This window comes from Triticum dicoccoides, chromosome 2B (genome assembly GCF_002162155.2).
Source record: "Triticum dicoccoides isolate Atlit2015 ecotype Zavitan chromosome 2B, WEW_v2.0, whole genome shotgun sequence".
Taxonomy (NCBI): Eukaryota; Viridiplantae; Streptophyta; class Magnoliopsida; order Poales; family Poaceae; genus Triticum; species Triticum dicoccoides.
In genome coordinates, this window is record NC_041383.1 from 111,421,166 (window position 1) to 111,433,246 (window position 12,081).

The window sequence follows — 12,081 nt, forward strand, 5'->3', positions numbered from 1 at the left end:
AAAACTCATAAACTCATAATATAACTGTCATCGAAACCTTAAGCGTGCGGACCCTACGGGTTCGAGAACTACATAGACATGACCGAGATACATTTCCGGTCAATAACCAATAGCGGAACCTGGATGCTCATATTGGCTCCTACATATTCTATGAAGATCTTTATCGGTCAAACCGCATACATACGGTGTTCCCTTTGTCATCGGTATGTTACTTGCCCGAGATTCGATCGTCGGTATCTCAATACCTAGTTCAATCTCGTTACCGGCAAGTCTCTTTACTCGTTATGTAATGCATCATTCCATAACTAACTCATTAGTTACATTTCTTGCAAGGCTTATAGTGATGTGCATTACCGAGGGGGCCCAGAGATACCTCTCCGACAATCAGAGTGACAAAACCTAATCTCAAAATACACTAACTCAACATGTACCTTTGGAGACACCTGTAGAGCTCCTTTATAATCACCCAATTACGTTGTGACGTTTGGTAGCACACAAAGTGTTCCTCCGGTAAACGGGAGTTGCATAATCTCATAGTTGTAGGAACATGTATAAGTCTTGAAGAGAGCAATAGCAACATACTAAACGATCAAGTGCTAAGATAACGAAATGGGTCAAGTCAATCATATCATTCTCCTAATGATGTGATCCCGTTAATCAAATGACAACTCATGTCTATGGTTAGGAAACATAACCATCTTTGATTAATGAGCTAGTGAAGTAGAGGCATACTAGTGACATTAAGTTTGTCTATGTATTCACACATGCATCATGTTTCCGGTTAATACAATTCTAGCATGAATAATAAACATTTATCATGATATAAGGAAATAAATAATAATTTTATTATTGCCTCTAGGGCATATTTCCTTCAAGAAAAACATAAGCATTGGATCAGCAATGGATGTTCATATGGATGACAATCATTCTATAATAATCACAACCTAGAGCGATACACGATAGCTCCATTTCATCAATTATATGTAGGCATGTATGAGGGAGTCCTGGATTAAGGGGTCCTCAGACAGTCGGACTATATACTTTGGCCGGACTGTTGGACTATGAAAATACAAGATTGCAGACTTCGTCCCATGTCCGGATGGGACTCTCCTTTGCGTGGAAGGCAAGGTTGGCAATTCGGATATGTAGATATCCTTCTCTGTAACCGACTCTGTGTAACCCTAGCCTCCTCTGGTGTCTATATAAACCGGAGGGTTTAGTCCGTAGGAGAACAACAATCCTAATCATAGGCTAGCTTCTAGGGTTTAGCCTCTACGATCTTGTGGTAGATCAATTCTTGTAATACTCATATCATCAAGATCAATCAAGCAGGAAGTAGGGTATTACCTCCGCCGAGAGGGCCCGAACCTGGGTAAACATCGTCTCCCCCGCCTCCTGTTACCATTAATTAGCCTTAGACGCACAGTTCGGGACCCCCTACCCGAGATCCGCCGGTTTTGACACCGACATTGGTGCTTTCATTGAGGGTTCCACTATGTCGTCACGATAAGGCTTGATGGCTCCTTGAATCATCTTCAACGACGCGGTCCAGGGGGAGGTTTTCCTCCCCGGACAGATCTTTGTATTCGGTGGCTTCATACTACGGGCCAACTCGCTTGGCCATCTGGAGCAGATCGATAGCTACGCCCCTAGCCATCAGGTCAGGTTTGGAAGCTTGAACTACACTGCCGACATCCGCGGAGACTTGATCTCCGATGGATTCGAGCCCATGTCAGGTGCGCCGAGCAGTCATGACGAGCATGACCTAGATCTGCCATCGGACAACGTTCGGGAGATCGCGCCTGCGACGGCCCCGGGAATCAATCCGGAGCAGATCGCGCCATCGGAGGACGGGTGGATGGACCCCACCACGGAGGCTGCACACTCATCGGTGTAGAAGCTGAACACTGACCCCATCTCCTATGATACCGGTGTCATCGGACCCTCGGACTCGTCTCCGACAACAGGCTCCGAACCGCGTACATCCATGCCTATCGAATCTGATTGGGCACCGATCATGGAGTTCACCTCCGCGGATATCTTTCTACACTCGCCCCAGGGTGACGTACTAAATTCATTAAAGTCTCTCTCTCTGTCAGGGGACTCTTGGCCGAACTATGTCTGGCTTGAGTGGGAAGCGGACAACAAAGAAATTCGTTCCCCACCCACCACCCACTTCATAGCCACTGTCGATGACTTAACCGACACGCTAGATTCTGACTCCGAATACATCGACGGTATTTACGATGATGCAGGAGAAGAAAGGGAACCACCGCCCACCGGGCGCTGGACTGCCACCTCATCATATGATGTATATATGGTGGATACACCCAAAGAAAACAATGGAGAGGAACGAAAGGGCGCAATGGAGGATAATCCCCTTGAGTAGAAACCAAAGCGACGATGTAGGCGCCGCTCTAAATCCCGCCACAGTAAAAACAACGCAAGAAAAAATAATACCCTAGTCGACTCCAAAGAAAATGACGACCCCATGGACCCAGCGATGGAGCAGGATGATCTAGGGGACGATGAACATAGTCCGGAGCCGACGTCAGATGACGCCGATCCTGAGTGTAAAATTCATCAACCTGTCTTCGGAGAGGAAAACAGTCCGGACGATGATGCACTCATCATCCCAGGAAAAAACTTGGAACAAGAGAACCTCCATCGAAGGCTTATTGCCACCGCGAGGAGCTTGAAGAAGCAGAAGCAAAGTGAGGGAGTCCTGGATTAGGGGGTGTCCGGATGGCCAGACTATGACCTTTGGCCGGACTCCCAGACTATGAAGATACAAGATTGAAGACTCTGTCCCGTGTCTGGATGGGACTTTCCTTGGCATAGAAGGCAAGCTTGGCGATACGATATGAAGATCTCCTCCCATTGTAACCGACTCTATGTAACCCTTGCCCTCTCAGGTGTCTATATAAACCGGAGAGTTTTAGTATGTAGGACGAACAACAATCATACCATAGGCTAGCTTCTAGGGTTTAGCCTCTCTGATCTCGTGGTAGATCCACTCTTGTACTACCCATATCATCAATATTAATCAAGCAGGAGTAGAGTTTTACCTCCATCGAGAGGGCCCGAACCTGGGTAAAAACATCGTGTCCCTTGTCTCCTGTTACCATCCGCCTAGACGCACAGTTCGGGACCCCCTACCCGAGATCTGCCGGTTTTGACATCAACACAAAGACTTAAGGCCGCGTAGGATACGCTCAACCACAGATGGAACAAAGTGCTCGACACTGAAGAAAAATATGGCGAGGAACGCTGTTGGGGAACATTGCAGAAAATAAAAAATTTCTATGCTTCACCAAGATCAATCTATGGAGTTCATCTAGCAACGAGAGAGAGGAGTGCATCTACATACCCTTGTAGATCGCGAGCGGAAGCGTTCAAGAGAACGGGGTTGAGGGAGTCGTACTCGTCGTGATCCAAATCACCGATGATCGTAGTGCTGAACGGACAACACCTCCGCGTTCAACACACCTACATATGGGGAAGACGTCTCCTCCTTCTTGATCCAGCAAGGGGGAAGGAGAGGTTGATGGAGATCCAGCAGCACGACGGTGTGGTGGTGGATGCAGCAGCGATCTCGGCAGGGCTTCGCCAAGCTCTACAAGAGGGATATGTGTTACAGAGGGAGAGGGAGGCGCCAGGAGCATGGGTGTGCAGCCCTCCCTCCTCCCCTCTATCTATAGGGCCCCTAGGGGGGAGTCTAGGAGATCCAATCTCCAAGGGGGGGGGCAAGGGGGTGGCTTGCCCCCCAAGCCAAGTCGAGGCACCCCACCCCTAGGGTTTCCAACTCTAGGCGCAGGGGGGCCAGGGGGGGCACACCAGCCCACCAGGGGCTGGTTCCCTCCCCACTTCAGCCCATGGGGCCCTCCGGGATAGGTGTCCCCACCCGGTGGACCCCCGGGACCCTTCTAGTGGTCCCGGTACAATACCGGTGACCCCCGAAACTTTCCCGATGGCCGAAACTGGACTTCCTATATATAATTCTTCATCTCCGGACCATTCTGGAACTCCTCGTGACATCCGGGATCTCATCCGGGACTCCGAACAACTTTCGGGTTACTGCATACTAATATCCCTACAACCCTAGTGTCACCGAACCTTAAGTGTGTAGACCCTACGGGTTCGGGAGACACGCAGACATGACCGAGACGACTCTCCGGTCAATAACCAACAACGGGATCTGGATAACCATGTTGGCTCCCACATGTTCCACAATGCTTTCGTCGGATGAACCGCGGTGTCGAGGATTCGAGTAACCCCGTATACAATTCCCTTTGTTAATCGATACGTTACTTGCCCGAGATTCGATCGTCGGTATCCCAATACCTCGTTCAATCTCATTACCGGCAAGTCACTTTACTCGTACCGTAATGCATGATCCCGTGACCAAACACTTGGTCACTTTGAGCTCATTGTGATGATGCATTACCGAGTGGGCCCAGAGATACCTCTCCGTCATACGGAGTGACAAATCCCAGTCTCGATCCGTGTCAACCCAACAGACACTTTCGGGGATACCCGTAGTATACTTTTATAGTCACCCAGTTACGTTGTGACGTTTGGTACACCGAAAGCACTCCTACGGTATCCGGGAGTTACACGATCTCATGGTCTAAGGAAAAGATACTTGACATTGGAAAAGCTCTAGCAAACGAACTACATGATCTTGTGCTATGCTTAGGATTGGGTCTTGTCCATCACATCACTCTCCTAATGATATGATCCCGTTATCAACGACATCCAATGTCCATAGTCAGGAAACCATGACTATCAGTTGATCAACGAGCTAGTCAACTAGAGCCTCACTAGGGACATGTTGTGGTCTATTTATTCACACATGTATTACGATTTTCGGATAACACAATTATAGCATGAATAATAGAAAATTATCGTAAACAAGGAAATATAATAATCTAGTTACATTGTGATGAATCGAACACCCATAGAGTTCTGGTGTTGATCATGTTTTGCTCGCGGAAGAGGTTTAGTCAACGGATCTGCGACATTCAGATCCGTATGCACTTTGCAAATATCTATGTCTCCATCTTGAACATTTTCACAAATGGAGTTGAAGCGACGCTTGATGTGCCTGGTCTTCTTGTGAAACCTGGGCTCCTTGGCAAGGGCAATAGCTCCAGTGTTGTCACAGAAGAGAGTGATTGGCCCCGACGCATTGGGTATGACTCCTAGGTCAGTGATGAACTCCTTCATCCAGATTACTTCATGCGCTGCCTCCGAGGCTGCCATGTACTCCGCTTCACATGTAGATCCCGCCACGACGCTCTGCTTGCAACTGCACCAGCTTACTGCCCTCCATTCAAAATATACACGTATCCGGTTTGTGACTTAGAGTCATCCAGATTTGTGTCGAAGATAGCATCGATGTAACCCTTTATGACGAGCTCTTCGTCACCTCCATAAACAAGAAACATTTCCTTTGTCCTTTTCAGGTACTTCAGGATATTCTTGACCGCTGTCCAGTGTTCCTTGCCAGGATTACTTTGGTACCTTCCTACCAAACTTACGGCAAGGTTTACATCAGGTCTGGTACACAACATGGAATACATAATAGACCCTATGGCTGAGGCATAGGGGATGACACTCATCTCTTCTATATCTTCTGCCGTGGTCGGGCATTGAGCCGAGCTCAATCTCACACCTTGCAATACAGGCAAGAACCCTTTCTTGGACTGATCCATATTGAACTTCTTCAATATCTTATCAAGGTATGTGCTTTGTGAAAGACCTATGAGGCGTCTTGATCTATCCCTATAGATCTTGATGCCTAATATGTAAGCAGCTTATCCAAGGTCCTTCATTGAAAAACACTTATTCAAGTAGGCCTTAATGCTGTCCAAAATTTCTATATCATTTCCCACCAAAAGTATGTCATCTACATATAATATGATAAATGCTATAGAGCTCCCACTCACTTTCTTGTAAACGCAGGCTTCTCCATAAGTCTGCATAAACCCAAACGCTTTGATCATCTCATCAAAGCGAATGTTCCAACTCCGAGATGCTTGCACCAGCCCATAAATGGATCGCTAGAGCTTGTATACCTTGTTAGCATTCTCAGGATCGACAAAACCTTCCGGCTGCATCATATACAGTTCTTCCTTAAGATAGCCATTAAGGAGTGCCGTTTTGACGTCCATCTGCCATATCTCATAATCATAGTATGCGGCAATTGCTAACATGATTCGGACGGACTTCAGCTTTGCTACGGGAGAGAAAGTCTCATCATAGTCAACCCCTTGAACTTGCCGATAACCCTTAGCGACAAGTCGAGCTTTATAGATGGTAACATTACCATCCGCGTCCGTCTTCTTCTTAAAGATCCATTTGTTTTCTATCGCTCGCTGATCATCGGGCAAGTCTATCAAAGTCCATACTTCATTTTCATACATGGATCCTATCTCGGATTGCATGGCTTCAAGCCATTTGTTGGAATCTGGGCCCGCCATTGCTTCTTCATAGTTCGAAGGTTCACCGTTGTCCAACAACATGATTTCCAGGACAGGGTTGCCATACCACTCTGGAGTGGAACGTGTGCTTGTGGACCTACGAAGTTCAGTAGCAACTTGATCTGAAGTACCTTGATCATCATCATTAATTTCCTCTCCAGTCGGTATAGGCACCACAGGAACATTTTCCTGAGCTGCACTACTTTCCGGGTCAAGAGGTAGTACTTCATCGAGTTCTACTTTCCTCCTGCTTACTCCTTTTGAGAGAAACTCTTTCTCCATAAAGGACCCATTCTTGGTAACAAAGATCTTGCCTTCGGATCTAAGGTAGAAGGTATACCCAATGGTTTCCTTACGGTATCCTATGAAGACGCATTTTTCTGACCTGGGTTCGAGCTTTTCAGGTTGAAGTTTCTTGACCTAAGCATCGCATCCCCAAACTTTTAGAAATGACAGCTTAGGTTTCTTCCCAAACCATAATTCATACGGTGTCGTCTCAACGGATTTAGACGGTGCTCTATTTAAAGTGAATGTAGCTGTCTCTAGAGCGTATCCCCAAAATGATAGCGGTAAATCGGTAAGAGACATCATAGATCGCACCATATCCAATAGAGTGCGATTACGAGGTTCGGACACACCGTTACGCTGAGGTGTTCCAGGCGGCGTGAGTTGTGAAACAATTCCACATTTCCTTAAGTGCGTACCAAATTCGTGACTTAAATATTCTCCTCCATGATCTGATCATAAGAACTTTATTTTTCGGTCACGTTGATTCTCTACCTCATTCTAAAATTCCTTGAACTTTTCAAAGGTCTCAGACTTGTATTTCATCAAGTAGACATACCCATATCTACTTAAGTCATCAGTGAGAGTGAGAACATGACGATAGCCTCCGTGAGCCTTAACGCTCATTGGACCGCACACATCAGTATGTATGATTTCCAATAAGTTGGTTGCTCGCTCCACTATTCCAGAGAACGGAGTGTTGGGGAACGTAGCAGAAATTCAAAATTTTCCTACGTGTCACCAAGATCTATCTATGGAGAGACCAGCAACGAGTAGAAAGAGAGTGCATCTACATACCCTTGTAGATCGCTAAGCGGAAGCGTTCAAGTGAACGGGGTTGATGGAGTCGTACTCGTCGTGATTCAAATCACCGATGATCCTAGTGCCGAACAGACGGCACCTCCGCGTTCAACACACGTACAACCCGGTGATGTCTCCCACGCCTTGATCCAGCAAGGAGAGAGGGAGAGGTTGAGGAAGACTCCATCCAACAGAAGCACAACGGCGTGGTGGTGGTGGAGGAGCGTGGCAATCCAGCAGGGCTTCGCCAAGCACCATGGGAGAGGAGGAGTAGGAAGAGAGGTAGGGCTGTGCCAGAACTTCGTGTATAGCTCCCATGCGCCTCCCCACTATATATAGGGGTGGAGGGGCTGGTTTCTTGCCCTCCAAGTCCATTGGGGCGTTGGCCAAGGTGGGAGGAAAGAAATCTCATTATTTCCTTCCCCACCGATTGTTATCCCCCCTTTTTAGGGATCTTGATCTTATCCCTTCGGGATATGATCTTATTACTTCTAAGGGGGGATCTTGGTGCGCCTTGACCAGGGGTGTGGGGCCTTGCCCCCACTACCCACGTCCATGTGCGTCCCCCCATGCAGGTGGGCCCCACTCCGAAACCTTCTAGAACCTTCCCGGTACAATACCAAAAAATCCCGAACATTTTCCGGTGGCCAAAATAGGACTTCCCATATATAAATCTTTACCTCCAGACCATTCCGGAACTCCTCGTAACGTCCGGGATCTCATCCGGGACTCCGAACAACATTCGGTAACCACATACAAACTTCCTTTATAACCCTAGCATCATCGAACCTTAAGTGTGTAGACCCTACGGGTTCGGGAGACATGTAGACATGACCGAGCCGTTCTCCGGTCAATAACCAACAGCGGGATCTGGATACCCATGATGGCTCCCACATGTTCCACGATGATCTCATCGGATGAACCACGATGTCAAGGACTTAATCAATCCCGTATTCAATTCCCTTTGTCTATCGGTATGTTACTTTCCCGAGATTCGATCGTCGGTATCCGATACCTTGTTCAATCTCGTTACCGGCAAGTCACTTTACTCGTTCCGTAACACATCATCCCGTGATCAACTGCTTGGTCACATTGCGCATATGATGATGTCCTACCGAGTGGGCCCAGAGATACCTCTCCATTTACACGGAGTGACAAATCCCAGTCTCGATCCGCATAAAACAATAGATACTTTTGGAGATACCTGTAGTGCACCTTTATAGTCACCCAGTTACGTTGTGACGTTTGATACACCCAAAGCACTCCTACGGTATCCAGGAGTTACATGCTCTCATGGTCGAAGGAAGAGATACTTGACATTGGCAAAGCTCTAGCAAATGAACTACACGATCTTTTGTGCTAGTCTTAGGATTGGGTCTTGTCCATCACATCATTCTCCTAATGATGTGATCCCGTTATCAATGACATCCAATGTCCATAGCCAGGAAACCATGACTATCTGTTGATCACAACGAGCTAGTCAACTAGAGGCTCACTAGGGACATATTGTGGTCTATGTATTCACACGTGTATTACGATTTCCGGATAATACAGTTATAGCATGAATAAAAGACAATTATCATGAACAAGGAAATATAATAATAATACTTTTATTATTGCCTCTAGGGCATATTTCCAACACGGAGTCTTGGTCATTTTGCCCATGAGGCATGGTTCACATGTGTCAAATGATTCATAATCGAGAGACTCTAAAAGTCCATCAGCATGGAGCTTCTTCATGCGCTTGACACCAATGTGATCAAGGCGGCAGTGCCACAAGTATGTGGGACTATCGTTATCAACCTTACATCTTTTGGTATTCACACTATGAATATGTGTAACATCATGTTCGAGATTCATCAAGAATAAACCATTGACCAGCGGGGCATGACCATAAAACATATCTCTCATATAAATAGAAAAACCATTATTCTCGGATTTAAACGAGTAGCCATCTCGTATTAAACGAGATCCAGATACAATATTCATGCTCAAAGCTGGCACTAAATAACAATTATTGAGGTTTAAAACTAATCCCGTAGGTAAATATAGAGGTAGCATGCCGACAGCGATCACATCGACCTTGGAACCATTCCCGACGCGCATCGTCACCTCGTCCTTCGCTAGTCTCCGCTTATTCCGCAGCTCCTGCTTTGAGTTACAAATATGAGCAACCGCACCAGTATCAAATACCCAGGAGCTACTACGAGTACTGGTAAGGTACACATCAATTACATGTATATCACATATACCTTTAGTTTTGCTGGCCTTCTTGTCCGCTAAGTATTTGGGGCAGTTCCACTTCCAGTGACCCTTCCCTTTGCAATAAAAGCACTCAGTCTCAGGCTTGGGTCCATTCTTTCGCTTCTTCCCGGCAACTAGCTAAGCGGGCGCAGCAACTTCCTTGCCGTCCTTCTTGAAGTTCTTCTTACCTTTGCCTTTCTTGAACTTAGTGGTTTTATTGACCATCAACAATTGATGTTCCTTTTTGATTTCCACCTGCGCTGACTTCAGCATTGAAAATACTTCGGGAATAGTTTTCACCATCCCCTGCATATTCTAGTTCATCACAAAGCTCTTGTAGCTAGGTGGGAGCGACTGAAGGATTCTGTCAATGACCGCCTCGTCTAGGAGGTTAATGTCCAGCTGGGACAAGCGGTTGTGCAACCTAGACATTTTGAGTATGTGCTCACTGACAGAACTATTTTCCTCCATCTTACAACTATAGAACTTGTCGGAGACTTCATATCTCTCGACCCGGGCATGAGCTTGGAAAACTATTTTCAGCTCCTCGAACATCTCATATGCTCCGTGTTTCTCAAAATGCTTTTGGAGCCCCGGTTCTAAGCTGTAAAGCATGCCGCAATGAACAAGGGAGTAATCATCTTGGTTCTCTGCCAAGCGTTCATAACGTCTTGGTTCTCTGGGATGGGTGCTTCACCTAGCGGTCCTTCTAGGACATATGCTTTCTTGGCAGCTATGAGGATGATCCTCATGTTCCGGACCCAGTCCATATAGTTGCTGCCATCATCTTTCAGCTTGGTTTTCTCTAGGAACGCATTGAAGTTGAGGTTGACATGAGCATTGGCCATTTGATCTACAAGACATTTTTGCAAAGGTTTTTAGACTAAGTTCATGATAATTAAGTTCATCTAATCAAATTATTTAATGAACTCCCACTCAGATTAGACATCCCTCTAGTCATCTAAGTGATACATGATCCGAGTCAACTAGGCCGTGTCCGATCATCACGTGAGACAGACTAGTCATCATCGGTGAACATCTCCATGTTGATCGTATCTTCCATACGACTCATGTTCGACCTTTCAGTCTCTTGTGTTCCGAGGCCATGTCTGTACATGCTAGGCTCGTCAAGTTAACCTAGGTGTTTATGCATGTGTAAATCTGTCTTACACCCGTTGTATGTGAACGTTAGAATCTATCACACCCGATCATCATGCGGTGCTTCGAAACAACGAACTTTCGCAATGGCGCACTGTTAGGGGGAACACTTTCTTGAAATTATTATGAGGGATCTTCTTATTTACTATCGTCGTTCTAAGAAAATAAGATGCAAAAACATGATAAACATCACATGCAATCAAATAGTGACATGATATGGCCAATATCATATAGCTCCTTTGATCTCTATCTTTGGGGCGCCATGATCATCTTCGTCACCGGCATGACACCATGATCTCCATCATCATGATCTCCATCATCATGATCTCCATCATCGTGTCTCCAAGAAGTTGCTCGCCAACTATTACTTCTACTACTATGGCTAACGGTTTAGCAATAAAGTAAAGTAATTACATGGCGTTTAATCATTGACATGCAGGTCATACAATAATTAAGACAACTCCTATGGCTCCTGCTGGTTGTCATACTCATCGACATGCAAGTCTCTATTCCTATTACAAGAACATGATCTCATACATCACATATATATCATTCATCACAACTTTTGGCCATATCACATCACAAGGCATATGCTGCAAAAACAAGTTAGACGTCCTCTAATTTTTGTTGCATGTTTTTACGTGGCTGCAATAGGGTTCTAGCAAGAACATTCTTACCTACGTAAAAGCCACAACGTGATATGCCAATTTCTATTTACCCTTCATAAGGACCCTTTTCATCGAATCTGCTCCAACTAAAGTGGGAGAGACAGACACCCGCTAGCCACCTTATGCAACTAGTGCATGTCAGTCGATGGAACCTGTCTCACGTAAGTGTACGTGTAAGGTCGGTCTGGGCCGCTTCATCCCACGATGCCGCCGAAGCAAAATAAGACTAGTAGTGGCAAGAAAATTGACAACATCTACGCCCACAACAAATTTGTGTTCTACTCGTGCAAAGAAACTACGCATAGACCTAGCTCATGATGCCACTGTTGGGGAACGTTGCAGAAAATAAAAATTTTCTATGCTTCACCAAGATCAATCTATGGACATCTAGCAATGAGAGATAGGAGTGCATCTACATACCCTTGTAGATCGCGAGCGGA